General features: G+C 42.1%; 1 protein-coding gene across 1 annotated transcript in view; it reads right to left on the reverse strand.

Moving 5' to 3' along the window:
• The window catches only part of LOC144774090 (extracellular calcium-sensing receptor-like), a 183,150-nt gene that overhangs the window by 4,375 nt on the left and 161,896 nt on the right, over positions 1 to 16,879 (reverse strand). The gene's annotated exons all lie outside the window — the stretch shown is intronic.

Below are 16,879 nucleotides of genomic sequence, written 5' to 3' on the forward strand. Positions count from 1 at the left end.
CACGAGTCAAGGATCCGCTGCAATACTGAAAATGCCCCCTGGTAGAACAATTTCATCAGGCTGACCTGGTGGGTCACAGAGGTAGTTAAGCCCACTATCAGACAAAACAATGTGAACAAAATCCTCACATTGAAAGAGAACTGCTGGATATATAAGGCTGACAGCATTAAACGGGGCCTTAACTCAACGACTGAATGGCATACTTTAGCTTTTATGACGTAGATCTATCACAACTACTGCAAAGGAAAGTTTATAAGGAGTGTGGATAAATGTCGAATTGTAAAATGTTGTATATCAGCTTGTATCTTTTCAACTTTCAACATTGTGATATAATATCCCAAAGGTACATTTTAATCTATATCTTCTATATAATCAATATCATTTATTAGAACTACCATTGTGTAACGCTTTGTCTTTTTTTTCTTACAAATGATAATTTGTTATGGAAGAAGATACTAACTGAATTATGATATGTTGTATACTTGCTTATATCAGTTTGTCTATGAACATTGTGGTGTAACATCTTCATTGTACAATTTGGGTTCTAGACAATGAAGCTCAGTGTAAAATTGTCATCAAGTCAATGCTTCTCTTAGATTGATTTCTAATCTATGAGCTTTATCACATGTACTGTTCGATATGTTATGTACAGGGAAGAGGTGTGGCGCCATGGCCAGGGCGACTGACACTGGACGCTGGGGGTCGCGGTTTGATCCCTGGCTCTGGCGGCAGGCGTCTACCTAGCACCATGCAACTCTGGGCAATAGCTCGCTTAATCTTCCCAACGGCCCCAAGCGCTTTGAGACCCCTTCGGGGGTGATTTGTGCGCTATACAAGTACTGGATTTTTTTTTACATGTTTTGATACAATTACAGACCTCTTGGATTGTGAGCGCAGATGGTATATAGAAGCGACAGTCAACCGTTGAAGATAAACTACATGCCATACAATTAATTGATTTAACCAGAAAAATTCAGTAGTGGTTATCTCAAATACAATACATAGGATTTGATCAAAGATAATTAAAACAGTTGATGGTTTGATATATATGCATTCATCTAAAACAGCAGTTGTACATGAATCACCATAAACTTACAAGAATATTTACATGTTCCACTAACGCTCGAGTGTAGTTGGTATCATGACAATACAAAACCACAACCAAGATGACGTAATGCTGTGATTTTAACATTCTAAAATTGCTTGACCTAATTCTACGCAGCAGAATTTGTCCTTATAGAACGGTGCATTCATTTAACCAGGTGATATATAGACACCCAATTTAGAATATCATATTTAAGATTTCTTCATTTTGATATTTTTATCATGAGCCATAATGACGATCACAAAAACCCTATGGTAATATCGAAACATCCTATAAGAACTGGGATGTTTAAGATGGCCGACTCTTTGCGAGACTCTCGGAGATCATTTTAGTTCCGGGTCACATGATTTAACTATCCAAACGCGCTACCGCACCATATCGAGGCTATCATGGAAGTGTCATACGGAAGCTCCGATACGCTACGCCGGATTGAACTTTTCAGGTGAGTAACTCGAATACGCTAGATATCAGACAAAAACGACAGACTCGCTGCATTTGCACATCTTTCCGTTTCAATTCCCTAAACAAGTGAATTTAGTACGCTTGGCATTATATAAACGACAGACTCTTTATGATAGTGCCCCATTTTTGTCACTGATCTTAGTCTATTTATTAACAGCACGGAAGCTAGTCTCTCGGTTTTTGAATCATGAGGGGTCGGTTTCTGAATCGTGAGGATGACATTCACTGTACTAAATTGATACGCAAGCTTTCTGACGGCGATAGGCTTCAAAATTGTAGGAAACTATATTTTATTCTTTTTTTTTTTAAAGCATCCTTGGCATTACACAAATGACAGACTCTCTATGATAGCACCTTATTTCGGCAGACACTGCTTGTCATTGATCTGAGTCTATTTACCGATAGCACGAAAGCCAGTCTTTCGGTCTCTGAACCATGAGGGATCGGTTCCTGAATCATGAGGATTACAAATACAGTATTACATTTATACGCGAGTTTTCGGACCGCGATACGCTCTAAAACTGTTTGGAAACTATATGTTTTTTAATAATGAAATACAAAATAGCGTTCTAGGCACATGAGAGATTGAATTATACTATGCTCCTCACGAGATACAGTCAATATTTTTGATGTGGGATGAAAGGCTTTAAAGTACTATATAGGCAATTTAAATATGAGCCCGAAATTTCCAAATACAGTTAAATATAGAGCCATTGCATTTATGGTGGACATTGCTACACCTTAATGAATATCAATGCTTGGCATTCAATGAGATAGGAATGTAAGTAATAATCAGAATGATACTACTTATCCCTAGATCTCAAGCACCATTTTGACCTAAAGTTAAGGATTAAAGGACGGCCGATCTCTGAAGAATGATAATCCATAATTGAAAGGAGGTAATTCTTTCGTTATTTTGAGCAGCGATGCCTCATTAAACAATGAAATAAAACAGCGCTCTAATTGCATACATGATTTTTACTTCTAGATGGATAACATAAAACTCCAATGTGATTCATTCAACCATTGGTGGATACATACATGAGCAGATTAGGATCACACTGTGAAGTAAGTTGCTTTAAAATATACAATTGAATTGATGACTGTAAATGTATATAATTTGACACGGATATTTATGAATTATTGACAACAAGATAGTTGTTTTGCCTCAGAGATGGGAGGCATCTATAGACACATGGAACTTTTTGAAATTTGTTTTGTGAAATCTGGTTAAATCTGTATTGACTACAATGACATATATATAATTTATTAAACTATGTTTTTAGGGGTCACTACCGTTTGCACATTTCTCTGTCCTGAAGATGGTCTGAAGGATTAATTTAAGTCAAGACCGAAACGTCAACTATACAGTCCTTTTCCCTGTTTATGATTAATATACATTGGTGATTATTTTATTGTGGCAGAATAGATGTCATCGAATAACTGAATTTAGGATTGGACTTTTTTTTACAAATGAAGTATAGGCTGATTCGACAAAGTCCGTGTTCATTTGTTTAGCATTGCGATCAACAATTCCTGTTGATATGTACCCTTTAAATTTACAAATTATATAAAGACAAATTTTACTAAAGAATATTTTTCCATGTGTCCATCTCTGTGAATTTACTGATCAATTGACATGAAATGCTTTGCTTGTAATTATTATAATATAGATTCTCATACTGAAAGTCGTTAGTTTGAAACAGAGTCCCTTGCTAGCATCTTTAACCTTACATTGTCTGAAATTACAAGGCTACACTGGCCAGCACTTCATCCTGAAGTGAAAAAGGATATCCAAATAATATTGAAATGTATACATTTGCTAAGTTTCACAAATAGAGAAACTCCCCTTCACAAAAATCCTTTGTCATGATGGGACGGAAGGGTTGGACAGACCAGCCCCATAGGCTGTCATTATGTGTGTGGAAAAGGGATACTGTGCCTTTAAGGATACCTCTAGACACCTCTGGTATCCCATGATGCACAGCCAAAGGATAGTTACTTTCAGTTCTTTTTTTTGGCTCCTGCTAGCAGGACCCTGGAGCATTGAGCTCTACCTTTATTGATATTTCTTCAATTTGTGGAGGTTTTTTGATAGTTTTAGTGTTTCATTCGACATCTGGGGCCTTTATCTTCCATTTGCTGTCCTTTTTGGGTAGCGAAGCAACTTCTTTCTTGTCACAATGCCAGCTTTATTTGAGAAGTGCCCTGAGTGTGGCAGGAAGAAGGCCAAGTCAGACTTTCACAGGGTTTGCATACTCTATCTTCCATCATCTCATGTTCCTGACTCCTGTGTCATCTGCACGTCATTCCCCAGGAGGACTCTGCGTGACAGGGAGAAGATCTTCAAGGCCTGGAGCAGAAAAGACATTAGGATGTAGGTGGGACCTCTGAGCATGGAGGGACTTTCATCTTACTCTAGCAATGCATTGGCCTCTGGGGGGCTCCCCAGTCACAAGAAGGTCCAGAAACGGCACCGGTCGACGTCGACGGCAACCATGTCGACGTCAAAAGGTATGACGACGATATGCTCCCCGTCAACCTGGGGTTCTAGGTCTAAACAATGCCGACGAGCAGCGTCGAGGGGAAGGACGTCGAGACCTTGGACGAGGTTGACATCGAGGACAACACAGACGACGTCGACACATCATTGTCGTCAATCTGGGACCCGGAGACATTGGCGCTCACCGTCGAGGCGACACCACCGCTTGCCGTAAACGTCGATGTGCAGGTCGCCGTCAAAAAGGAAATCCATGCCATCAAGGAGCAAGTCGACATTGAGAAAGAAGTCGACGTCGAGAAGGAGGTCGTCATCGAGAAGCCTGTCACCCTCTGTGGTTAGGATTTCCACATCTGAGGGTTCTAGGTCCCGGCGGCACCGGTGTTCGCCATCGGGGGATACTGCCTCCAGCGCACCCTCTTCGAGGCCTGCCCGCAAGAGGAGGAGAGTGATTTGTACCTCGGACTCGAAATACTCCAGGACCTATTCACCATCTAGGTCTCTGGAAACAGACCAGCCTGTGGCTCCTTGTCTGTCACTTCCTCCTCCTCCAATTCCTAGTCCTCCTCCACTTTCTCCGCCGCCTCCACCTCCTCCTCTGGCTCTGCTTCCGCCACCACCACCTCCCCAGCCGTCTGTGCTGGTGATTCCGGCTGTGCCCAGAAGGCCGAGATCTCGTTCCTGGATGGGGCATCGCTCTCGCAACCGGCACAGATCTTCTACCCGATCTCGACATCGTCACCGCTGCAAGAGGTCATGGTCCAGGTACACTATAGACACAGACTCCTCTAGTGGTGAAAGATATGTCCACCTACGAGGGTTTCACCAGTCGATGACATTGGTATGTTTCAAGATGTGCTGTTAAGGGGAGCGGTGAAACTAGGGATCGCACTGGCTGTGCCTGCCCCATCCACCTCTGTCATCTTCGAGACACTACAACGGAAGCAACTCTCTTGCCCTCTGCTTCCTTTAGTGCCCGGTTTGGAGGAACCGGCTATGGAACTGTTTCTGACGGCTGCCTCTGTGAAGTTGGCTCCATCGAGACTTCAAAAGAAGTACAGGCCCCCGGACTCGGATCCTGCATTCCTTCAAACCAATCCTCCTCCGGATTCGGTAATGGTGGTGGCGGCTAAGAAACAGCACTCTACGGATCCATCTTCTACTGTTCCACCGGACTAAGAAAGCCACAGACTTGATTCAGCGGGGAGGAATGTCTGCAGCACAGGAGCCACTTCCATGAAGGCAGCAAGCTTGACTGCTCTCTTGGGCCGATATGACAGCTCCTTGTGGGAGTCTCCAACAGTTCGTTGAACTCCTCCCTGGGTCAAGCACAAAGACTTTCAGGAGGTTCTTAATGAGTGTATGATGGTGTTGATGGAGCGAGATAGAAAACAAAATTTTGTTTAAACTCGCAAAGTCACATTTCCATAACATGAATAATAATATTAATAATTTGTAATGTATCGTGTTAATACAACCTAGATAAAATTTTACACATGGGGGGACTAACATGTGTGCTCATAAACGTGCATAAATGTTGCATCTTTTGTTCGTACAAAATAATAAAATAATTTGTCGTTTTCGTTTTTGTCATTACTAACTGCAGCAAACTTAAAAGAAGCATGTGCTTATTTTGCTTTTCCTTGTCCATGTGATGTCATTTCCACTATTCTAGGTGCACATAAGTCTCATGGATTAATGAAGACTGGTAGATATAAATGCTGCTTTATTTGTTTGCATTTTGCTAGGTAACATTAGACTAATCGGGAGGGTTAATTAATTAGTAAACCTAGGGTGGATACAGAATCAACATTATTTCTTACATTAATACTTTTCTTGTTTTTGTTTATTACTAGAAAGCATAAGTTGCCTGCTTTTGGGCCTAGTTTGCTCGAGTTTACTATAGCTGAATTTTACTTCTGCACAAGTCACGAGAAGCCCATTCTGAAAAAAGTGTTCGTCAAAGCTGCATTCACAAAGCAAAAACTGATGTGTTGTCATCATTCTGTCGGACGTGGCCAAGGTCGAATATGTGATAAAGGACAATTTTGTCAGCTCTAACTTGGCACCCGCGGAAACGAAATGAACACTGTGAGAATATTGATTTACAAATGTTGCAAACCAAGGAAGCTCCTGGTTGCATTCGGAAAAGGACAATGGTCTTTAAGAAACGTGACCTAATGGAACTTTTGAAAAATGGGTGACATGTCACTTGTCACTCTCAGCCAATGGGACTTCGAGGATCTTTGAAAACTTTCCTTCACTTAGTTTAGTTAGCATAGAAAGGTATAAAAAGTCATGCCCTTAGGGATGGGCTGGCTGCTGCTTTCTGACTTTCCGATGAGGGTGAAGTGCTGCTGAACTTTGCGTGGAACACGTAAGAATCCTCAAAGAACTTTACTTTATTTTCCATTTATTTAGCTTAGCTAGGGACTTAGGTTTTAGAAATGCTAAACTGCTAAATTCTTACTTAAACTTTGAATTTCTTACTAAATTGTGTTTTTCTCATGAAGCTTTTCAAACATGCTTACTTTAATGCTAATAAAATTACAATAATAAATTTACATTTTGAAATACCATAATTTAGTAAATAAAATCTTACTTTTGACAAACAAGCTGGTCTTGATTATTCAGAAGTGCAGGTTACTATTAGCTAGATCCCATCGCCAATGGTGGTCGTTTAAATGGTTAGGATTTATTCTAATGATAATATTCCTTCCGCAGATGTATAAATTGTATATAGTTTGTAAATAATATGTATATAGATTTAATCTGACCACCTGATTCAGTAGGCCCAAAATATGTCATGTTTATAAATGGGTCCATAAGTTAGTGTAGAATTTCGTTTATAGGTTATGAAGTTGGGTAGCGTTGTTTATGATATATTTTCTATAGGCCGCTGGATCAATTCTCTGGTAGCAGAAATTGATGGTTGCTAAGGGTAACCAAGGTAATATGTTGGTTGCTAAGGGTTACTAAAGCGTTATGGTATAGAAATAGGATCGATGTTTTAACACATGTTGAGTTTGTTTTTCGTGCTATCCGTAAGCTATACCGGTATAGATTGTGTGGCGAGAAATTAGTCACGCAAGTCATCTGTTCTGTTTGCAGTGATATCGTCGAGTATCACAAGAGGTACCGCCGTGTACCATAGTGTTGTCGCCGAGCAGCACAGTGTTAGGGCTAGGTGTGAATCTTGTAAAGTGAGGGTTTTCTAAGAAATTAGAGCAGCATGAGAATAGGGACAAAGCGCCTTCCATAAAACTCACTGTGATAAGAGTATTAGTTATATCCGAGCTTGAGTGAAGGGCAGAGTAGCGTCGGTGCATGATTATCTATAAACAGGTTAGAGTCCTGTAGGGGTACATGTTTTATATCTATAAACAGGTTAGAGTCCTGTACGGATAACGTCGTTATTTTGCTAACGGTGCATGATTTCTATAAACAGGTGAGAGTCCTGTACGGATTTCATGTGTGTTTGAAATTAGGGAATTTTCCGTGTGAAAGTGCGAATTTGATTTGTAATTTATGTTCAAGTGGAACTCTTAGAACTGTCACTTCGCAGTGCGTTCAGAGGAAAACGAGTTCATAATTTTACGTGTTAGAAGGGTGGGGTAAGAGTTACTCTACCGACGATTGAAAATTATCCTTAGTGTGAATAGCGCCGACTATTCCGAAGTGTGGATACTTGAATGTATGTAAACTATCCTAAATAGTGAAACGAACAGATGAGTCCTTATTGTCATTGTTAAAGAATTAATTTACACTGAAAAGTGTCCTTAAAATGGCGCTGTGAAAAGATCTTGTGAAGGAGGGGTAAGCGCTAGGAGTGAGAAGCGAGAAACCGCAGCTGCTGTATACGTCACAGAGCCGCGCTAGGATTGGGTGACCTACGTCACAAGCTATACTCTGATTGGCTCTTGAGTCTCTGACGACCTGTAAGCTGATTGGTCCTTCAGAAAAACTCCATTTTTATTCGTTGAGCAGGAAACTGACGTAGCTCAACTGTCATTGGCTTGTTGGTGTGTTTCGCGCACGGATTGGTTGCTTTGCGGAACATCCCGGAAATATTTTACGAACGATTTTACGAATTAAATTTAACTTTTAAAAATGAGTTATCATTTTAAACATGTCGAGAAAAAGCCAACATTATTTCAGAAACTTAAAAATTTATTTTCACCCGACAAGAAAATCGAAACGCGAGGTGGTAAATTACTTCATAAGTATAAAACACCTGCAGCGTACATGTAAGGTGAATATGGATATCATACTGTTTTATGGTTTGATAGCTGGAAACGTTATACTAAGAACGACGGTATTTTAACTTGGCCTGATGATGGTTCATTTAATGTAAAAGTCTTGAGAAATTTACGAGAGAAAATGAACGCTCTTATTCCAAAACCGAGACCAACTCAATTCGAAGCTTTAGTTGAGTGGGAAGATGAGATGTATCAGTTACAAAGAGAAGCTAGTGGAATCAAAAGAACTACTAAAACTCCACCTTGGAGAAGAGAAACTCATGAAGACAGATTGCGAATGTGAAGTCAAAATTCTGGCAAAAAGAGGATGAGAAATTAAATGGCAAAATGCTTGAAAATGTTGCAATTCACATAGATAAACCAGTTAGTGGAAAGCTTTGCATTAGAAGAGATAATACACTTTTTGATAATTATTTTGTAGGTGCGAGTAACTGTGAAGATACTTATCAGATTTTGGGAGGTTGGGGATTCAAAGGTGGAAAAGATCCAATCTTCCCCAGGATTTATTTTGTTTGTGGTGACAAAGCCTACTACAACCTTCCAGACCATTGGTATGGAACTTGTTATGTGGGAATTGTTTTTCCTAAAGTGTTTCATGTTGATAGAGATTCAGAAGGATTGTTCAAAATTCATAATTATGTAAATAGAGTCAAAAGAGAAACTTTTACAGAAGTTCTGGGAGATATTTTTCAAGCTGTAATACCTTTTGTTGGTATAACCCTAAATGCAGGGAGAATTAGAAAATTGTCCACAATTGTTGACAGATTGTCAACAGACACAGCTGATGGATTTCAATTAGTTAATGTCGAAGTAGTTGCAATCAGATCTATGGTGATTCAAGATCGTCTTGCTTTAGACATACTCCTAGCAAAAGAGGGAGGAGTCTGTGGCATTTTACATGTACAACATTGTTGCACATATATACCTGATGAAAGTAAGAATATTGAGATGTACATTAAAAACATTACACACATGCATTCTGAAATAATTCCTTTAGAAGAAGATGATTTTACAGGGAAACTTTCAAAAAGATTCCAAGCTATTAAAAATTGGTTTCATGATATTGGTAGTTCAATTCTTGGTAAGATTTTGGCACCTTTGATTATAATAGTATTCATTTTTATTTTGACAAAAATAGGTTGTTTGTTGCATAAGAGAAAGAAGCAGTTGAAAGAAAAGAAAAGAATCTATAAACTTAGAAAAGAAGAAGAAAGGGAGATTGAATTACAGGAGTTACATAGAGAGCGTTATGCTAATTCCAAAGATTATGCAGAAACAGATTTTTAGGATTACTGATACAAATGAATTTGAATCAATTTCTCGGAAATCTAAATTACCAAAATTTTGGGTGTTGGTGTGGTGATTTGTTAATCACCAGATGAGGGAGTTGATGGAGCGAGATAGAAAACAAAATTTTGTTTAAACTCGCAAAGTCACATTTCCATAACATGAATAATAATATTAATAATTTGTAATGTATCGTGTTAATACAACCTAGATTAAATTTTACACATGGGGGGACTAACATGTGTGCTCATAAACGTGCATAAATGTTGCATCTTTTGTTCGTACAAAATAATAAAATAATTTGTCGTTTTCGTTTTTGTCATTACTAACTGCAGCAAACTTAAAAGAAGCATGTGCTTATTTTGCTTTTCCTTGTCCATGTGATGTCATTTCCACTATTCTAGGTGCACATAAGTCTCATGGATTAATGAAGACTGGTAGATATAAATGCTGCTTTATTTGTTTGCATTTTGCTAGGTAACATTAGACTAATCGGGAGGGTTAATTAATTAGTAAACCTAGGGTGGATACAGAATCAACATTATTTCTTACATTAATACTTTTCTTGTTTTTGTTTATTACTAGAAAGCATAAGTTGCCTGCTTTTGGGCCTAGTTTGCTCGAGTTTACTAAAGCTGAATTTTACTTCTGCACAAGTCACGAGAAGCCCATTCTGAAAAAAGTGTTTGTCAAAGCTGCATTCACAAAGCAAAAACTGATGTGTTGTCATCATTCTGTCGGACGTGGCCAAGGTCGAATATGTGATAAAGGACAATTTTGTCAGCTCTAACTTGGCACCCGCGGAAACGAAATGAACACTGTGAGAATATTGATTTACAATTGTTGCAAACCAAGGAAGCTCCTGGTTGCATTCGGAAAAGGACAATGGTCTTTAAGAAACGTGACCTAATGGAACTTTTGAAAAATGGGTGACATGTCACTTGTCACTCTCAGCCAATGGGACTTCGAGGATCTTTGAAAACTTTCCTTCACTTAGTTTAGTTAGCATAGAAAGGTATAAAAAGTCATGCCCTTAGGGATGGGCTGGCTGCTGCTTTCTGACTTTCCGATGAGGGTGAAGTGCTGCTGAACTTTGCGTGGAACACGTAAGAATCCTCAAAGAACTTTACTTTATTTTCCATTTATTTAGCTTAGCTAGGGACTTAGGTTTTAGAAATGCTAAACTGCTAAATTCTTACTTAAACTTTGAATTTCTTACTAAATTGTGTTTTTTCCCATGAAGCTTTTCAAACATGCTTACTTTAATGCTAATAAAATTACAATAATAAATTTACATTTTGAAATACCATAATTTAGTAAATAAAATCTTACTTTTGACAAACAAGCTGGTCTTGATTATTCAGAAGTGCAGGTTACTATTAGCTAGATCCCATCGCCAATGGTGGTCGTTTAAATGGTTAGGATTTATTCTAATGATAATATTCCTTCCGCAGATGTATAAATTGTATATAGTTTGTAAATAATATGTATATAGATTTAATCTGACTACTTGATTCAGTAGGCCCAAAATATGTCATGTTTATAAATGGGTCCATAAGTTAGTGTAGAATTTCGTTTATAGGTTATGAAGTTGGGTAGCGTTGTTTATGATATATTTTCTATAGGCCGCTGGATCAGTGTCAAATCAGATCAGCAGTGCGCAGCAGTGCGGCTGCGGATACCTCTCTCCTGGCTGCCCATGCATACTGTCACGGTGTGACTCTGAGGTGACACTCCTGGTTGTGGCTTGCCTCCCAGAAACCGGGGGCCCAGCAACGGATTGCTAACCTGACCTGACCTTTTCGGGTTTCACGCTTTTTGGTGCCCATGCAGACGAGGAAATGTCTCGCATGAAGGTGGAGGTTGAGACGCTCAAGGCTGTTGGCTTGCAGAAGCCTTAAGAGCAACATAAGACTTTCCGCCCCTACCAACGACGCTATTCTTCCCAGCGGTTCCAACATGGGCAGGGTCGTCAGGCTGGACAGCAGCAGCAGTTTCTGCGGCAGCCCTTCCAGAGACTTCAAAGGGGCAGAGGCAACCAAGTTTTTCTTTCTTGTGCGCAAAAATGACAAAAACGAGTTCAGGCCTATTCTGGATTTGCGGGAAGCAAACAAATGGATTCGCATAGAAAAGTTCTGCATGCTGTCCCTGCACCAGATTTATTCTCAGCTACATCGAGGAGACTGGCTTTGCACCATAGATCTGCAGGACGCGTACTTCCATGTCCCAATTGCAAAGAAGCATCGGAAGTTCCTGTGGTTCCTTGTTGGCATCAACCACCATCAGTATACAGTACTTCCGTTCGGCCTGAAGTCTGCGCCCATGACTTTTTCAAAGTGCATGGCAGTGGTTGCAGTGCACCTGAGAAAGAACAAGGTGTTTTTATCCGTACCTGGACGACTGGCTGATCAAAGCATCCACGTTCCAGGAAGCTCAACTACATTTCAACAGGACGGCTGTTCTATTGAACCAATTGGGTCTGCACATCAACATATCTAAATCTGTCCAGACTCAAGTTCAGTGTCTGCAGTGCTTGGGAGCCTCCATCGATACTCTGAAGCCAAGCGTGTGTCCTTTGGAGGAGCGAAGTTTATCGAGCCTTCGGAAGGCTCAGACTCTCATGTCCATTCCAACTATGAAGGTGAGAACGGTGTCCTCTCTCCTGGGGTCGCTGGTCTCTTGTATCTTTCTCACGCCACATGTACGCCTCTATTTAAGGCCGCTGCAGGAATGTCTGGAGGATCAGTGGGAACAAAAACGAGGGAGCTGGGAAGACAGGATCCAACTGTCTCAACACGCTCTACAATCCCTGAAGTGGTGGTCTTCACCAGCGAATCTCCTCAGAGGGATTCTGTTCCACAAAGAGATACCAACTCAGACCATTGTGACAGATGCGTCTCTCCAGGGCTGGGGAGCGCATTCAGATCACCTTCAGATACAAGGCACATGGTCTCAGACAGAATCCATGTATCACATCAATTTTCTGGAACTCAAAGCGGTTCATCTGGCACTGAAAGCCTTCCAGCCGTCCTTTCGGACCAATTCCCTGCTTGTACAGATGGACAACACAACAACAATTTATTACCTCAATAAGCAGGGGGGCTCAAGATCGCGCACACTGTCTCAGGAAGCGCAAGCGATCTGGAACTGGCTGATGCCCAGGGGACTGACGATAACGGCGACCCATCTGCCAGGTTTGCAGAATGCTCAGGCAGTCGCGCTCAGCAGGCTCGTTCAAGAAAACCACAAATGGGTCTTAAATGACAAGGTGTTAAGAGACATCTTCGCAGGGTTGGGCACTTCAGAAATCAACCTGTTTGCCACCGCAGAAAACAGCAAATGCCGAGACTTCGCTTCCAGGTTTTACCAACTGGGGATGCTGGGGAATGCACTGTGGATCAACTGGTCGAACAGCTTTCGCTACGCTTTTCCACCCATTCCCTTGATCCCGGCTGTATTGATCAAGCTGTCCCAGTCTCGAGCCAGGATGATCCTCATTGCTCCGGAATGGCTTCGGCAGTGGTGGTTCACCGACCTCCTACACCGGTCTCTCCTGCCACATCTTTGACTACCATGTCGGCCAGACCTTCTCACGAAGTTCGGAGGGCAGATGGTGCATCCCCACCTCTCGTCGTTGAGTTTGGCAACATTGCTCCTGAGCTAGTGCAGTATGGACATTTAAAGATTCCTCAGAACTGCATGGAGATACTAAAAGAGGCAAAAAGACTGTCTACAAGGACTTCCTACGCATACAAGTAGAAGAGATTCTGCATTTGGTGTGCCTCTAAGGATACCGATCCTACATCCTGCAAGGAGGATGTCATCCTTCCGTACTTGTTGCATTTCGCTAAACCGGGCCCTAATTTTCATTCCATTAAGGTTCACCTCAAAGCTTTAACTGCGTATAGGAAATGCCCTACACAAACTTCCTTTTTCCAAATCCCTGTCATCAAAGATTTTCTGAAAGCTTTGAATAAGGTGTTTCCTTCCATTATGTGCCCATCGCTTCCGTGGGAGCTTAATGTGGTGCTGTCTAGGTTGATGAAGGAGCCTTTTGAGCCTATTCATAAGGCTTATCTACAGCATTGTCCTGGAAGGCAGCTTTCCTTGTGGCTATAACATCAGCTCGCAGGGTGAATGAGATCCAGGCCCTGTGTTGCCATCAGCCCTATACTGTGTTTCATGCATCTAAGGTTGTGATGAGGACTCACCCTAAGTTTCTTCCTAAGGTGGTGTCCGTTTTCTATGTGAATCAGACGATCATTTTACCAACGTTTTTTCAACATTCTTACTCTCTGGCGGAGAGGTCCCTTCATTCCCTTGATGTGAGAAGGGTGTTGAAATTCTACTTTGATAAGACTAAGGAGATTCGTAGAACAGAACAATTATTTGTTAATTATGGATCAGCCAGGACTGGTCTTGCTACCTCTAAACAGACCATCTCTAGGTGGATTGTGTCCTGTATTACCAGAAGGCTAACAAAACTCTAGGGGTTAAGCCTAAAGCTCACTCGACCAGAAGCAAAGCAGCTACAGCGGCTTTCCTGCGCAATGTTCCCATTGCAGACATCTGTAGGGCTGCCACTTGGAAGTCCGTTCATACCTTTGCTAAACACTACTGCCTGGACTCTGATGCCAGGGCAGATGCTCAGGTTGGGCAAGCTTTGCTGAGAAATGTATTTGCACAGTAGTGGTTTTGTCTGTTTCTTCCACCTCTGGGTTGGTTTATTTGAGATGGGCTTGCCATTCTATTCACAGATTATGACTAAACACAGAGATCCCCTACTACAGAAGGAGTAGTTTCTTACCTGTAACTCCAGTTCTGTAGTAGGGGTATCTCTGCTATAGTCATAAGTGACCCGCCCTGCTCCCCGGTAGATGAAAGGATAATATCCTGAATGCTACAGGCCTGGCTTTATACACCTTCAAAAAGAACTGAAAGTAACTAGCCTTTGGCTGTGCATCATGGGATACCAGGGTCTCTAGGGTTCCTTATGGGCATGGTATCCCTTTTCCAGACACATAATGACAGCCTATGGGGCTTGTCTGTCCAACCCTTCCTCTCTATCATGACAAAGGATTTTTGTGAAGGGGAGTTTCTCTGCAGGACTGCAGAAGAGGACAACTTAAGAGACTATTTCGATTGCTCCGGGGTCCACGCGCATGAGTGGGACTATTCACAGATTATGACTATAACAAAGATACCCCTACTACAGAACTGGAGTTACAGGTAAAAAACTATTCCTTGCAAGGGTTTAAAGGAGCAGTTGATCTCTCTTCCGATCTCTGATTGAGGAGCCAATCCCGGAGTTGATCCCGGCGCACCCAAGTTTCCCATTTTCTCAGGCAACACATCAGCAATTCGAGGCCTATGGGCCAACCGGTCCCTACTTTCTGACTGAGGTAGCGCTCCAAAACCGCAACAGCTCACCAGTCCTCATAAAAATTGAGGGTGATCTGCTGCTTCCACTGTCTGTTTGGCTCTGGCTTGCCAGCTGATGATGGTGGCAATGGGGATAATTTACCCCACTCCTCCCACAATAATGATGACAGTCTTCACATGAATTTACAGGAGGCTAGCGGGCTTAGTACTTCCTCTGATACAGGGTTGAATTGTCTTCTTGGGCCCCCAATGGAAGAGGATGCTTCCTTTGAAGTGGTAATTTGATGAGCAGCTGAGGTCCCGGATCTCCAACTGCCTTGAGTTGTAGTCAAGACAAATGTCCTTATTAAAGTTTTGCAACCTGGCCACCCTTTCAATCCATTTCACCCTGCAATCCCACTGACCTAACTAGAAGTTCATGGTAGGCCAGGAGCATTTTCAGTTTGTTGTGTTCCCATTAGGTCTCATCAGTGGCCCTTTGATGTTCACCAAAGTGGTGGAGGTCAGAGATACTGGTTCCCCTACCTGGACCAGTTGTTTGCCACTGGATTCAAGCAAGCCGGGCTGAAGACAGCTGGAATGCCAGAAACCGGTCCTCGGAAGCTTGTTTCTGGTCCAGGGAAGACATGGCTTGGCAGTTCGGGCTGGACTGTTCCCATGAGGCACAGGGTCAGACTGATTTGCATATAGCCATGTCTGAACTGGGGTGGCAGAGTGGGCTAAAGAACGGATATGGATTAAACCCAGATCTTTTGACTGGGTGTGAGTGTTTGATTGATTCAGATGCTCCGTCCATCACCACCCCCTTTTGTACCGCTTTTGGCCGCAATAAGTGTGGCAGGGTATGCTCAGACGTGAGTCCCTTGCTCACTTTGCCACTGGATTCAAGCAAGCCGGGCTGAAGACGTCTGGAATGCCAGAAACCGGTCCTCGGAAGCATGTTTCCGGTCCAGGGAAGACATGGCTTGGCAGTTCGGGCTGGACTGTTCCCATGAGGCACAGGGTCAGACTGATGTGCATATAGCCATGTCTGAACTGGGGTGGCAGAGTGGGCTAAAGAATGGTGATGGATTAAACCCAGATCTTTTGACTGGGTGTGAGTGTTTGATTGATTCAGATGCTCCGTCCATCACCACCCCCTTTTGTACCGCAGTTGTTGTTAAAGGCAAGCTCACTTGTAGACCACCTCCAGAGAACGGCGAATCTCTTGACAACATTGGTGCTCACAATCAATCAGGCTTAGTCAAATCGGATGCCTTCTCAAAGGACTCCTTTCATAGGAGTTATCTCGGACAAAGTGCAGTACAAGGCCTTCCCTCTGTCTGAAATGGCCCAGGACATTTGGGCTGTGATACAGATATTTCATCTTCACTCCTTGATCTTTTTAAGAATAGATCTTGAAGCTTCTTGGCCTGCTAGCCTCCTGCATCCTACTTGTCAACTACACCAGCTGGAATATGCAGGTTTGGTAGTGGAATCTTGAAGTCCCAATGGACCCAGCACGAAGGCAACCTCTCAGAAGCCATCCATGTTTTGGAAATGACAGCATGTAATCTGCAATGGTGGCTATTCAATTGCAATTGGACCAATGGCAGTGCCTCTCCCTCGGGCTGGGTTGTGGAGGTAGTGATTAGAGGACTCTGGACTCCAGCACAAACCTGGCTACATACTTTTAGGGCAGACAATCTCAGCTGGTGCTTCACGAATCGGATCTGCATCCGAAGTGGCACAAGGCATCTTCCGACAATGAAGAGAACCTTTGCTAACTCTTTTTACTACTGTTGAGATTGCACAGTGTCAAACATTTTGCACATTGGAGCACAAGACTCCTGTACGCCTTCCTGCCTTTGCCTGTCATGCCCCGAGTTCATATGAAGATCAGGA

This window comes from Lissotriton helveticus, chromosome 8 (genome assembly GCF_964261635.1).
Source record: "Lissotriton helveticus chromosome 8, aLisHel1.1, whole genome shotgun sequence".
Taxonomy (NCBI): domain Eukaryota; kingdom Metazoa; phylum Chordata; class Amphibia; order Caudata; family Salamandridae; genus Lissotriton; species Lissotriton helveticus.